Source organism: Vicia villosa, unplaced genomic scaffold (genome assembly GCF_029867415.1).
Source record: "Vicia villosa cultivar HV-30 ecotype Madison, WI unplaced genomic scaffold, Vvil1.0 ctg.002204F_1_1, whole genome shotgun sequence".
Taxonomy (NCBI): Eukaryota; Viridiplantae; Streptophyta; class Magnoliopsida; order Fabales; family Fabaceae; genus Vicia; species Vicia villosa.
The window spans coordinates 320,030-335,135 of NW_026705865.1; positions in this window are offsets into that span (position 1 = coordinate 320,030).

The following is a 15,106-nucleotide window of genomic DNA, read 5'->3' on the forward strand; positions in this document are numbered from 1 at the left end:
CAAAAAGAAAAGGAGATAAGGGATCTCCTTGCCTTAATCTCTTTTCCACCGCAAACTCGTTAGTGGGAGAACCGTTCACCATAACCGACATGTGACTAGAAAAGACCATAGCCTCCATCCACCTCGACCACACCTCCCCGAACCCCATAGAGGAAAGCATATAACGTAAGAAAGACCAACTCACGTTGTCATGCGCTTTCTCGAAGTCAACCTTGAAGAGAAGACAACTCTTCTTGGCCTTAATAGCATAGTCGACTGTCTCATTCGCAATAACCACTCCGTCTAAAAGCTGCCTCCCAGGAACAAAAGCTGATTGGATGGACGAAATGACTTTTCCTATAACCAATTTGATTCTGCCCGCTAGCATCTTCGAAAGAATTTTATAATTACTGCCGACCAAACATATAGGTCTGTATTCATCCAAGCCTAAGGGATTCTTCGTCTTAGGAATCAATGCCAAAAACGATGACGTAATAGATTTAGAGAGAATAGCCCCACCGTGAAAAGCTTTGAAGCAATCAACCAAATCTTTCTTGACAATAAACCAACATTTCTTAAAAAACGTAATGGAGAAACCGTCCGGCCCAGGACTCTTGGAGCCATCACATTGCCAAATTGCTTCCTTGATTTCGTCCTCAGTAAAAGGAGAAACCAAAATACACCTATCCTCCTCTTCCAATTTGCTAAACTGAACTCCCTCTAAACGAGGCCTATCCGAATCCTCCTCTTTGAACTTGCGCTCAAAGTGCTCGAAAACCTCTCCCTTCACCTCTTTAACCGTGCTCAGAATTCTGCCCGACGAGACAAAAGGGCCAAGATGGTTAACACACAAGTTCTTCTTCATCGTCCTGTGAAAAAATCTACTGTTAACATCGCCATCATTCAGCCATCTAATACGAGACCTCTGAATTAACATATTTTCCCGAATTTTGAGATTAATCCAAAACTTCTCGTTGGCTCTCTTCTTATCCTCCTGGATGTTCTCCTCCCCCATCCCCAACACATCTAACTCATTCAATTCTCTCACCCCTTCCTCCATTAACATCTCAATCTTACCAAAAACATGAATATTCCACCACCTAAGCCTATCCTTGAGGAGCCTCAGCTTCTCCTTCAAAACGAAATCGCCTCTGCCCCTAACCTCAAAGCCTTGCCATTCTCTTTCTACAAAAGACACAAACTCCCTATTACGAAACCATTCGTTGTTAAATTTTAAAGGTTTTGGACCCCAGTCTTCAGCATCCTTCTCAAGCCACACAACACAATGATCAGAAACGTCCCTTTGATCGATAAGCTGTCCCACAATCCCCCACCGATCCACAACAATGTTAGACACCAGAAAACGATCTATACGGCTTTTAGATCTACCATCACCACTAATCCAGCTAAAATTTCTTCCCTTGCACGGGACATCGATAAGACCGCTATCGTCGATGAACGATGAGAAATCTCTGAACTCTGCCCTGTTGTAAACCCCTGAACAGCCTACACGTTCTTCACAATTCTTAACAGCGTTGAAATCTCCGCCAATCACCCATTCCCCATCAGGATGCCTAGATTTCAGATCCAGAAGATTGCTCCATAAAGATCTCTTCAAGGCAGAAACACAAGATGAATAAATATTGAAGATGTAATAAAGATTGCCCTTCCAGTTCACCTTAATTCCTAAGAATCCAGGGCCCTTAAAACTACATAAAACCTGCATAGCACTTGCCCTCCACAATATCATCATCCCTCCCGACAGTCCTTCAGAATTGGAACAAGAAAATTCGATGTCGTCATTCAACCAAAAACTCCTGGCCAAAGAAGTAGAACAGGCCTTGAGTTTGGTTTCCTGAAGAAAAAAAATATCAGCCTTACCCTTACATATAATCTGATTGATTCTCCTCCTTTTGACCTTGCTGCCTCCCCCCCTAATGTTTAGTGAACCGATAATCATTAAAGAAACCTTTTACACTCCTTACCTCCTTCCAATTTTGAGTTGTTCAGCAATTCTAATTCCCTGATTTTCTTCCTGAAATCTCTTTGAGGTTGACCCGACACAATCCCCAAATCGGCTATCGCTCTGTACAACCTATCTCCGCCCCCATCCTTCAAATCCATCAACAACCTATTATTGCATCGCAAAATATCTGATTCCTCCGGTTGTCCTCCCGGTCCCGACGTACCGCCACCTTCCTGAGGAAAATGATCACTCCTAAACTTCAAATGGTGGGAGAAAGAATCTGAGGTAGCGACAATTGGATCAGACCCCGAATCTGCCTCCACTCCGACCGCTTTAGATTTCTTCTTGGGCTTCAAGTTGTGTTTTAGAATAGGCCCACTCGACGAAGGTCCAGACTTGTCCTTAGGTCCAATCTTATTTTTGAGCCTAAGCCCATTACTCTTACCTCCCCCTATGCTTTGAATTGTTTCGAATAAATCACACGATGCCAAGGGGTCAGAACAACTTACTTTTGTCCCTATAGAAGCGGACGAAAAGGATTTTTCTGAGCAATTGCCACGTTCCTCCAAAGAACACCTTTTAGGATTGTCTTTATAGTTATCAGCCCCCTTTCCTATAGACTGAGCAACAGCAGTATCGAAAAGACCATTCTCTCGATTGTGAAAGCTGGGGGCCTTTTCGCCACTACCTCTGTCTGCACCTGTTACATCAATCCCTTCCGCCGCGTATCCTTCGGGTAAAGAATTTATGCGAAGGTCAAAGCCCCCCACTTCATCTTCTTCGTCATGACACCCTTCCGTGTTATACCATTTTTCCTCCTCTTCTGAGCTATATTCCACCGTCACCTTAGATTTGGCCACCGATCTCTCCTTAGAAAGCCGTAAAGGACCATAAGTATCTTCTCTTAACACCAAATCGAACGTCTTTCCATCCACCTTCACCTTCACAACCTCTTTCAAAGCCTTCGAGGTAGTGGTTCTAATCAGAATCCTCGCAATATCCATGCAAGTTTTGTTAGCAGTGTTCTCGTCAATACACACGAAAGAGCCCAAATGATTAGCCAATGATACAAAAAACTCTGAACTCCATGCATGACATGGAACCCCATAGACTCGCATCCACGTGACCCTGCCAGAGTCCACATCTGTGGGACACCATGGTCTAATGACCTTGAACCATTGTCCCCACCAAGTGGATCCACCCTCTATGAGCTCATTAATGTACCCTTCTTCAGTCTCTTCTAGAAGGCACAAATCTGCCCCAAGAGGTGTAACTTTGATAGCAAATACTCCTTCCATTTCTAGACTTGTTTGAATGTTATAAGCCGCTCCCGGAAAAAGAACCTCACCCACAAACGCTTTTGCCAGCCTATTCAAGTCTTCTACGTTCGAATCGAAGGATAGCACAGGGACGCTAACATCTTCTATCTTATCCTTCCTCTTCGCCACCACCTCTGCGAACGAAAGACCATTCCTTGCATACGTACTGCTCCCAGCGCCTCCATCCGATTTGAATACATCATCGTTGGCCCTAGCGAATCCCTTGTCCGATTCTTTCCTACCTCCCAAAAAACTTGAGCCCCCATTTCTGACGAATCTAGGGACATTAGCGTGAATCTTCTTCCCATCTATCATAATATTGTCTAACCTCACAGCTAACATCCTGGCATCCGTCACCTTGATCAGTCTTGCGAAACCAAATCTCTTACCCACCCTATTCCTCCTTGGAGATATGACGACCTCCACCACCTCTCCATGACACCCGAAAAGGGCAAAAATATCAGAAGCCTTGATCCTATCAGGAAACTCAGAGAAGAAAATCGAGCAAACCTCCTCCTTTGTATCTCTCGATCTATTATAGTTCACCGGAAAACAATCCCACCTATTGGCTAAGAACCGAAACCCCTTCCTTTGGGCTCTTTGCCACTCCATGAAGAAACTGATTATAGACTAAGATACAAAAGCTAGAGAGAAGGAGGAGAAACAGTTACTTTCTCTCTCTTCATTTATATATATATATATATATATATATATATATATATATATATATATATATATATATATATATATGAGGAGGGATCAAATTACACCCGAAGAGTTACACCACGAGTTAGACTCGTTCAATAACTACATTTCGAATTAATATTTTTTAAATTCAACCGTTGGATTGAAACATAATATCATATAGATCATATCTATAAAGTTTGAGCTTAATCTATAATGATTTACTATACGATCAAGATATCCAAAGATTAACGTCAAAATGAGCTTTCATATGACGTTAATTTTGATGTAATTCAATGACATAGTAAATCATTATAGATTAAGCTCAAACTTTATAGGTATGATCTATATGATATTATGTTTCAATCCAACGGTTGAATTTAAAAAATATTAATTCGAAATGTAGTTATTGAATGAGTGTAACTCGTGGTGTAACTCTTCGGGTGTAATTTGATCCCTCCTCTATATGTATATATATATATATATATATATATATATATATATATATATATATATATATATATATATATATATATATATATATATATATATATATATATATATGAGGAGGGATATATTTATTCAAAGAGTAAGTTATTATAACTTACTCTAAATCTAGACCATTGATTCTTCTCAATCTAATGGTTAAAAATAATAAGTAATAGTTTTCTCTCTCCACATTTATAACCATTAGATTAAAAAGAATTAATGGTCAAGATGTGGAGTAAGTTATAATAACTTACTCCTGGAGTAAATATCTCTCTATATATATATTAATATTCTTCTTTGAAAGATTCACCAATACACAATAATTAAATATAATGATGCTATTGATTTAATTATCTTTGGATATATAAATAAAACTAATAATGCGTATACATTGACAACATTCATGTTGATTAGTTATAACAATAATTACTCAACCTTTGGACGCTCCAAAAAATATCTTATGACAATAAACTTTTAGTTAATCTAAAATTAGTAAAAAAAAATTAGTATCCATGTTTAGAAGAATTGAAATAAATTCTATAGTTAAAATCAAATAAGCTTACAAGTTTGACCACTTTTTGGTGATTAACAAACTTTCATAATATTAATTTATATAATTATAGACAAAACACATAATTGTCCTTGAAAATAATACATATATAAGGACATATCATATGAGAATGAATCTGAATCATTGTATTTTAAAATATATGTTTGAGATTATGTGTTATTATTTTTTCTCTTTCTTCCATTACTAAAATAAATGATGGAAGAGAGAGAAAAAAGAATGACACATAATCTTCACCATTTATATTAAAATCTAATGATTCAAATTCATTCTTATGTTTTCACATAAAAATGTCATTCTCATAGTGTGTATATATATATATATATATATATATATATATATATATATATATATATATATATATATATATTGGAGATATTAAATAAATTGAATGAATGTTGCATAATGTTTTAATCAAAAGATGATCACAACATATACAACGGAAAACATAATTTTCAAAATTCTAAATTTTATTATTAAAGTTCATAAGAGATGAAAAAGTTCAACATTCATGGAGAATCACATAGTTCTACAACCTAATACTCTAATATCACATGTAAGTTTCATTTCATCCACACTACACAATACATTAAGAAACTATCATCATTATATGGATCTTAAAATATATGATTTACACAAACATAAATACATTAAATTGTGTAAATCATATATTCTAAGATCCATATTGTATTTATGTTTGTGTAAATCATTTATTCTAAGATCATATTGTCATACCCTAATTTTTGAGCCCCTGAGAAGTCACATCATATAACATCTCAACTACTCCATCAACTCAAAACAAATACCCAGAGCAGTCACTTGTTCACCGAGTACTTATGTTAGGGTTTCAAGTGAGGAAATTCAAGCAAAGGATCAATCAAAGATGGAAATTATCCTCAACACAATCATAGATATCAAGATGTTTCATTCATCTACATATGATCTCCAATCTCAAGCCATCAAGCCTCAAATCCATCAAAGACACCAGATTAGGGTTTTGAGCCTATCAAGGACTAAAATCAAAGCTTTCACTTGGGAAGACTCATAAAGCTTCAAAGCATGATCCAAAGATCTCAAGTATCTTCAAATGATTTCCACATCAATATCCAATGCAAGATGTACTTCAATTCATGTTCAACAACTCCCAATTTCATCTAGCCCATAATTAGGGTTTTTGACCTAATTCACCTGAAAGTTGACTTTTGGCCAAGACAAGATCTCATGGCTCAAATCATAGTTCAAGGGTCTTCAAAAATTCATCATAAGCCACTCATATCACTCATTTGGATAGGAGAACTTGTTTCATCCAAAACCCAGAAGATTACAGTTCATTAGGAAAAAGTCAATTGTTTGAGATCACCTTTGACTTTTTAGAAATTTGGTCAAGTGTGTACTTTTAAGGATCAAAATCATCAACAAATGATTATTAAAGTCATTTGATCAAAGAAATTCAATCAAGAATCAAAAAGTCAACAAAAGTCAAAGTTGGAAAATTCAAAGACTCAGAAAATTTCTAAGTGTTTTCAAGTGTTTTGGTCATAACTTCATGGGCAAGTAACTTCCATTTTCAAGTAAGCAACTGAAAAATGTTCCAACATGAAATTTTTAGATCTTGATCCAATAAACAACTTTGTCACAAATAACTTTTTCTCAAAAGATCAACCATTTAAGAGATACGGGCTCATGAAGTTCCTTCCAAAAACACTTAGAAAAATTTCAAGTCTTTTTAACAACTTTTTCACCAACTTCCAAGACTTTTTCTCCAAGATCTAAGATGAATCCTTCCAAGACCTTAACAAGAGAGTTAAATTCCATCATCTAAGCTTTCCCAAAAGTATTAGAACACCTCTTGAATCAATTTGAGCAAAGAGTTATGCATTGGAGAAGTAAGGCACTTTAAGTTGGATTTTAGGCATGACCAACTTTGCATTTCACCAATTTTGTGCAAGTACTTATTAAAATTGGTGCATTTTCATTCAAATAATATCATAAGAGATCACCAAAAATCAATTGCATCATTGCATCAATTTTGCAAAGTACCAAAAAATTCAATTCCTATGTGATTAAGTAATCATTACAAAATGAGAATTTATGGAAAAATGGTGAATCACCAAAGGAATAAACATTAGAAATGATCTGCAAGATCAAATCAAAACAAGGGATAGGGCTTGGATCAATTGGAATAAAAAATCCATCATTGCATTTTCAAGATATTTCACATTTCTTCCTTCCTAAGCTACTCTCCAACTGACCTCATTATGCCTACCTCACTCTCTTGCTATCTCAGTCCAATTGCCTATGAATAGGAGGCTCTTTCTCATTCAAAATTACACAAAAGCAACTTGAATCCTTGCTTCCTCCAATTTCCCTCTTTTCTCATTGTTTTCAAAAGATTTCTTGGCATGAAGAAGTGAGTTCTTCAAACCAGAGCTTCTCCCTTGAAAGTGAGGATGCTAACACTTCATAGGCACTATGTGGAAGTGATCCAAGCCCTCTTTCCAGCTCTACAACCTCAGGATCATCATATCCACATTCAACTTGGAGCTTGAGCAGTTGGGGTCGGGTTGAAGGATCTACGAGGTGTCAAGCCAATTTGAGCATATCAACATCTTCCTTGAGGTCTAAGGAAGCTATCCTGATGCTCACCTTGCTTCTGTAACAACTGAATAATCATTCTCCATTCTTACTTCAAGCTCTTGCAAGAGGAATTGGGTAGAGCAATTCAGAGCCATTCAAAGTGAAGCAAGTTTTCCTTTAGCATCCTTGAGGTCCCAGGAAGCTATTCCAATTATCAAAACATTTCTGGAAGCTCTCCATCACAACCTTAGATCTCAGTTTTAGAGGTAAGTAACCCAGACTCAAACTCTATCATTCTTGCATCCTTTTTGATAAATCTCAATACCATCTTGTTTAGCATCATGAGAGGATCAAAATCCCTCTATTAGCATTCATTTATTCATCATGATCATCATTTAATTTTACTTTTAAGAATTAGGGTTCTTAGTGTTCATACAGTCTATTCTTAACCTACACTGAAAAATAAATGAATTTTTAGACAACCATTAGATTCCTTGTTGAAAAACGAGCAAGATTCATGTTTGAATCATCTCATTTGGTTGAGAAACGAGCAAGATAGCAAATTCAAATGGATGGAAGCTTGAGGTTGAAGATGAAGATGGTGGCGCCATTTTTTGAATTCTTGGGCATGTTTAAAGTATTATTAATTGAACGTGTGTGTTAAAAAATCCAAACGTGTGGCTCAATTGGTGAGAGTTTTGAGTAGTGAGTATAAGAGCGTGGGTTCAAGCCCTTACAAGACCAAACTTAATTTCCTGCCACTATTTTTCACTATTTTTCTTTTCCAACTTCACTTAATTAATTCACCTATCAAAATTAATTATTTTTAATTGATTTTTTTCACACTACTCATATATATATATATATATATATATATATATATCCAAAAAAATCACAAAAATAATATTTATTTGATATATTTTTAATTAGGTGAAAAAGTTATATTTTTAAAGTATTTTAATACTTATAAAAAAATCATAGTTTTGATTTCTTTTCTCATCTAATCTTTTTTAAGCCTCCATGTGATTAAATATTATTGTTTTAAAATAATGTTTGATGTACATACCATGTTCACATTAATTTAAGTGTCTTTACACTTTAAGTCAAACTGGTTTTTTTTAGTATCGATCGATCAAACGTTCAGGGTTTTCAGTCAAAAAAACTCTTCATGTTTTAAAACAACTTACATAAATCATTAGGGCCTCTTGATTTTTAATAAGTGTAAGACCCAACCCTTTTTCATTCTTTTTTAAACAAATCATCTTTCATCTGTTTCTCATAAACAATAACAATCAGTTGGGCATCTCCTTGAGTATAAGCCCCATCCTTTGTATATATTTGTTTGTTTTAAAACCTTGTTTTCTGTAAAACATTCTTATCCTTTTAATCTTTGGTACTAAGAGGAGCATTATTCTTGGTGAAACTGCTCTTATACCCTTGGGCCTCTCTTCTGAGTTATAAGCCCCAAACCTTCTCTTCTATTTTCATCTATTTTTTAAAACAACACTCTAGTACTAAGAGGGGTATTATTCCGGTGAAACTGCTCTTAGACCTTTGGGCCTCTCTTCTGAGCTATAAGCCCCAACATCTTTTCTTTTTAATAAAATACTCCACTATTTTCATCAAAAACATTCAACTGTTTAATAAGACTCTATACACACATCAATCCTGGGCCTCCTCTTCAAACTGTAAGTTTTTATGGCTTTATTTACTGCTTTAAATACCTTGTCAAATATAAACTGTATACATATACTACTTAGATCTCCGTCTGAGAAAAACCTAAGACATATAAATTATATATATATATATATATATATATATATATATATATATATATATATATATATATATATATAATAGGACTATGACCAAGATTGAGGAGTATTTCCCGGTGAAGCATCTCCTAATTAGACAACATAGATTCTTGCCACAAGATGAATTATTCCCGGTGAAACATATTGAATCCCTTAGATCAAACAATAGGGAACACCCACGTGAAGAGGATTATTTCCCGGTGAAACGTATTACCCCTTTTGCTTAGAACCAAATTAGGCAAGTCAACTTAGATTTCTCTTGTGCTACAACAAGGACCCTCGATGACCCTCGATTAGCCTCCTCTTGGGCTCATAATACAAGGACCCACAAGCAAGCATTTCCCTTAAACTTCCTTTTGAGCTTGTATACAAGGACTCTCAGGCTTCTTAAAAGCATATGACATGTCTTTTGTCACCTTTATCCAAACTCCTGTGAGAATCCAAATCCTTCAAACACACAATCACAGTCATTCAAGTATTCAAAATCCTCTCACTGTTTCAACCATTGGGACTAAGAGATATGGAAAATCTCAGTCACCTATCTTTCCTCAGTTGTGTCAGTCTCAATCTTGGGCTTTGTACAAGACAGAAAAACATTCTTTCAACAATCAAAAAGATTCAAATCTCTGAATCTGTTTCCCCAACTGTGTCAGCCTCAATCTTGGGCTTTGTATAAGAAACCAAAACAAACTGTCATACAGTCTTTCAAAAAATACAGTCTTTTAAAACTCATTCCTCAGTAGAGCCAACGTTAATCTCGGGCTTTAAGCAAGAAGTATTCCACTCCTCGAAAGAGTTAGCCTCAATCTTGGGCTTCATAGAAGACAGAAATAAACCATGCTCATATAATCTCTTTAGAGTTAGCCTCAAATCTTGGGCTTCATGCAAGACAGAAATAATTCAAAGTCCACTCCTCAGAGATTCAGCCTCAATTCTGGTCTTAGTACAGAAGACATAAAATCTTTCAGTCAAAATAATCTCCAGTGGAGATATCTCCGACAGAGTCAGTCTCAAACTTCCATTTAAGCCTCAATGTTGGGCCTTGTACAAGACAGTAAAAATTTCAGATCTTCTATACAAAAGTGAAACATGATTCATTTCTATAGAAGAGATGTTTCTTCTATTACACCACATTCAAAAAATACAAAAATTATCAATCATTTCTCATTTAGGTGATGTAAGTGGCATGCTCTGTTGATTCAAAAATTCAGACTTGTTGTCCTTCCCTTATGATTACTTCTTTCCTGTACAGAGATACAACAGGCATACTTGGAACATTCGAAGTAAGGTTCCTCTCTTACTGTGAAAAGAATACCTCTTTTTTTCCTAAAAAAAATGTTTGTGGTGGAATAAGTGAGATATCTCTCCGTTAAGATGACGAATTGTCTCTTTTCTAAAGCTGAGATTAATTTTAGCTTCAATCTTGGACTTTGAACAAGACACAAAATTCAACCCATTTCCTTATTAGTTCCCTTAACTACATAAAGCTCTGACTTCAATTAGGGATATGTAGGCATGAGATTCACAAGGATTCTTTGCGGGCAAACAAAAAACAAAAAATAGTCAATTTCCTTGTATTCTTTCAATTCTCTCTCTCCTATCACAAAGGATAAACTTTCCCAGTAACCAAAAAGCAAACAACCTAAAGTATTAAGATAAACAGTAAAGGGCTCCCGTAGAGTACTACGGATACTTAGGGTGCTAATACCTTCCCTCTGTATAACCAACCTCCCAGACTCTTAGATCTCTCCTAGGTGATATCCCGACACCTAAACACCCAAGGTTTATTTAGATTTTTCCCCTTCCTTCGTTTAGGATAAATTAAAAATTCTACTGTACCACAAAAAAGTGGTAGCACCAAAAATAGCGCACGACACATAGAATATATATATATATATATATATATATATATATATATATATATATATATATATATATATATATATATATATATATATATATATATATATATATATATAGTTTAAAGATAGTGCACTATCAGTGTAAAACAATTTTACACATACAACCAATCAAAATGCTTTAACTTGTCAAGTAATTTTAGTTTTTTAAAATTAAAAATGGAATTTATTCTTATGCATGTCTCTCATTGGTTGTCAGTGTAAAAATACTTTACACTGTCTGTGCATTTCCTTTTTTTCCCATATATATATATATATATATATATATATATATATATATATATATATATATATATATATATATATATATATATATATATATATATATATATATATATATATATATATATATATATATATATATATATATATATATGATTTACACTTTCTCAAAACACTTTGTTGATTACTGGAAAATACAACTATGATAATGCTGCTCTCTCCTCTCTTTAGGTTTCTTGCGTGATCGTGGTGTTTTGTTCTTCTTACCCTATTCATCTTTGTCTGGCTTATGGACTGGAAAAGAGTGGGTCGGAGGGGTTTTAGACATTTGGTTTGTAAATGGGACATTTTTTCCGTTTGGAGGTAGGCAGGTGGGGTTGAAGGAGGAGATTTTGTAGTTTTACATATCTGAGTTTCCGGATAGATCGAGAGCAGAGGATTTATTCAGGCTTTTTGGTTGTTTGGGGGACATTGTGGAGGTAGTTACTCCACCAAAAAGGAAAAAATTTGGAAAACGGTTTGGCTTTGCGAGGTTTAAGGGAGTCGAGGAGGCGAGTTTATTGGCGTTAAAACTTGATAACATCTTGATAGATGGTAAGAAGATTTATGCTAATCTTCCCAGATTCGAAAGAGGTGAGGCTAGCAGAATGATGGATGGGAGGAAGAATCATGTGGGCATTGCACACAAGGAGACGACAAAGAGGAATTTTTCGGATACTGGTGTTAGGAAGGCGAACCAAGTGGTGAAAGGTTTTTCCTATGCTGATGCTACCTCAAGTGGTGTGAAAGTTGATGAAGGTGCTAGGGCAGATGCGGGATTGCAGCAACCTATCATCTCGTTTTCTACTAGTGAGGAATCCAGAAGGAGGTGGAAGAAGTCGTTTGTTGGGGAGGTTCTTTTCCCTGGAGAGACATATAACATTCAGACTCATTTAGAGATTGAAGGTTTTTTCTTGGTGAAAGTCCATCCGATGGGGGCTAAGCTTTGTGTATTGGAGGAGATGGAGGAAGGTGTGATTCAGGAATTGATAAACGATGCGTCTTCGTGGTGGAAGTAGTGGTTCCGTTCTATCAGACCTTGGGAGGAATCAGACTTAGATACTGAAAGGATTTTGTGGATTAGAGTTCATGGAACTCCTTGTCACGCTTGGTGCACAGATGTTTTCCAGAACCTTGCTAACGCTTTGGGTGAGTTTGTCTGCGTCGATGAAAACACTTCCTCTGGTGATAACTTAAACATTGCTAGGATACTGGTTAGAGCCCCCTTTAGCTACAAGTTACCAGAGACGATGAAGGTAGCCATTGATGGAGAGGAGTATGTTTTGGTTCTTAAAGAGGACACGTACGGACCGATCCGAAAGGTGAGAGATCGTGTACCTTCAAAGAGTTCGGTTGTTTCTGTAACATCCCAAAAATTCTTATTTAATTAATTTAATCAAGTTTTAAATTAATTATGGGAAATTAACATTTTGTTGAATTATGTGGAAAAATAATAAAATGTTAAGTTATTGGGCCATGCGGTGGAATTAGTAAAGTGGGGGTGTAATTGTGTAAGAGCCCATTTCTAATTTTAAGTTTTTCATAAAATAAAGGAAAACAAGAGGAGAAGGAAATTAGAACGTGAAAACCAGAAGCTGTGAGAAGAGGAGCTGAAGAACGTGAAGGAGAACCAAAGAAGAAGAGGAACCAATTCAAGAATTTGGCTAAGGTAAGGGGGGACTTATCTGATTATCATCTATTATCGGGTTAGGGGTTGATAATACTGAATAGATGTGGAATTTGGTTCGATTGAGTCATATGATAGGTTTAGGGATTGAGTCAATTGTGTGATGTTTGATCTCTATGTTTGAATCTATGATGTTTGCGTTGTTATGGTCTCAATTGATGTGTAATTGGTGTATTTTGAGATGTATTTTGTGTGGTTTGTGCATTCTAATTCCCTAGGTTCATACTGGTATGAATTGGGTGTGTTTCGAATGTGTAGAATGCTGTTTTCTGCAGGTTGGGGTTTCTGAAATCGCCGGTTGGCGCCGCGTACATAGGGTTGGCGCCGCGAACAGGTGGACAGAGTGCCAGGAAGTTGTGATACGCTCAGGTCGCGCCGCGTACCTGTGTTCGCGCCGCGAAGGGGTAACTTTACCTCGCTTCGCGCCGCGTGTGGATGTTTGCGCCGCGAACAGCTTGGCAGGGAGCCAAGGAATTCTTGGGAGGCTCAGTTCGCGCCGCGAACTGATGATGGCGCCGCGTGCTGTTGGTTTTGAGATATTTTTGAAAAGTTCAAAGATGCATAACTTTTTAACTGTTGGTCCGTTTGATGTGCCGTTTCGAGCTAAACGAACCTTATAGGATAACCTATATGATGATGATTGAATGGTTTTAAAATGATGAAAATACATGTATGCTATTCTTATTGAATATGATGATTGGTGCAAATATGTGTATGTTTTGTATATGATGATGATGGAATTGTGATTGAATGATGTTAAATATATATGAACAGACTTGAATGATGATGATGATGTTGATGATTGATGATGATGGTGGTATAAGTATGTTATATATGTTGCATTCATTCATGTTCATTGATGATACTGTATCCATAAGGGTGTGTTGGATCAGTGAAGGGCATGATTCCCATTGTGTGGAATCTGTGCTGGCAGGGCCGTATCTTGGACGATGTTGGATCGGTCATGGGTTATTCCCATTTGATGATGTTGGTACCACATGCATAGTGTCAGTTCATACATATGCATACTTTATAACATGATTGGATGTATTCCAGTGTTGTAAATGCTGATGATGTGTTGATTGTTGTTTGATTGTTTTGAATGTCTGTTTATGAATACAATTGGGTGAACCCTTACATGTTGTCATTTTCAGATTGAGGATAGCGGCTGTTCGATTCGGTGAGGATTAGCTCATGAGTCAGGGTCTTAGTTAGCGTCAGGTGTCATGCTCTAATAGTTGTAACACTGGGGACGCGATTGTTTAGAGTTTATGATTATGACTCTAGTTATGTTTTTGATGTTTTGAAGGATAAGTTTTAAAGATGTTAAACTTAGTCCGTTTTTGATAAATTTCCGCTGTGTGAACATGAAACGTTTTAAATTATGATGATTACCTCAGTGAATGCATGACATGACTGACTGATGTTTATTTATTATGAATTGTGGCACCCTTATTTCATGTACTCTGAATAATTGTTTTAAAATTACCGCGAGGTTAGTAAGGGGTGTTACAATAGTGGTATCAGAGCATAGTCGGTCGTTATGACCAGAGTCTTAGTGTTAGTTGTTTTCCTGTGTATGCGACTAGTAAGAGTTAACTGTCGATACTTCTGTTCTGATTAATTGGTTGTGATTTAAGCAGAACAATGGCTGGAAGAGGAGGAAGAAATGACGATGCTATCGCTGAGGCTCTGGGCATGATTGCTGGTGTGCTGGGAGGAAATGCCAATGGAGCTGCAATTGGTGCTGACAGGCAGCTGGACAGTTTTCAGAGGAACAATCCTCCATTGTTCAAGGGCACGCATGATCCTGAAGGTGCTCAGAAGTGGCTTAAGGAGATCG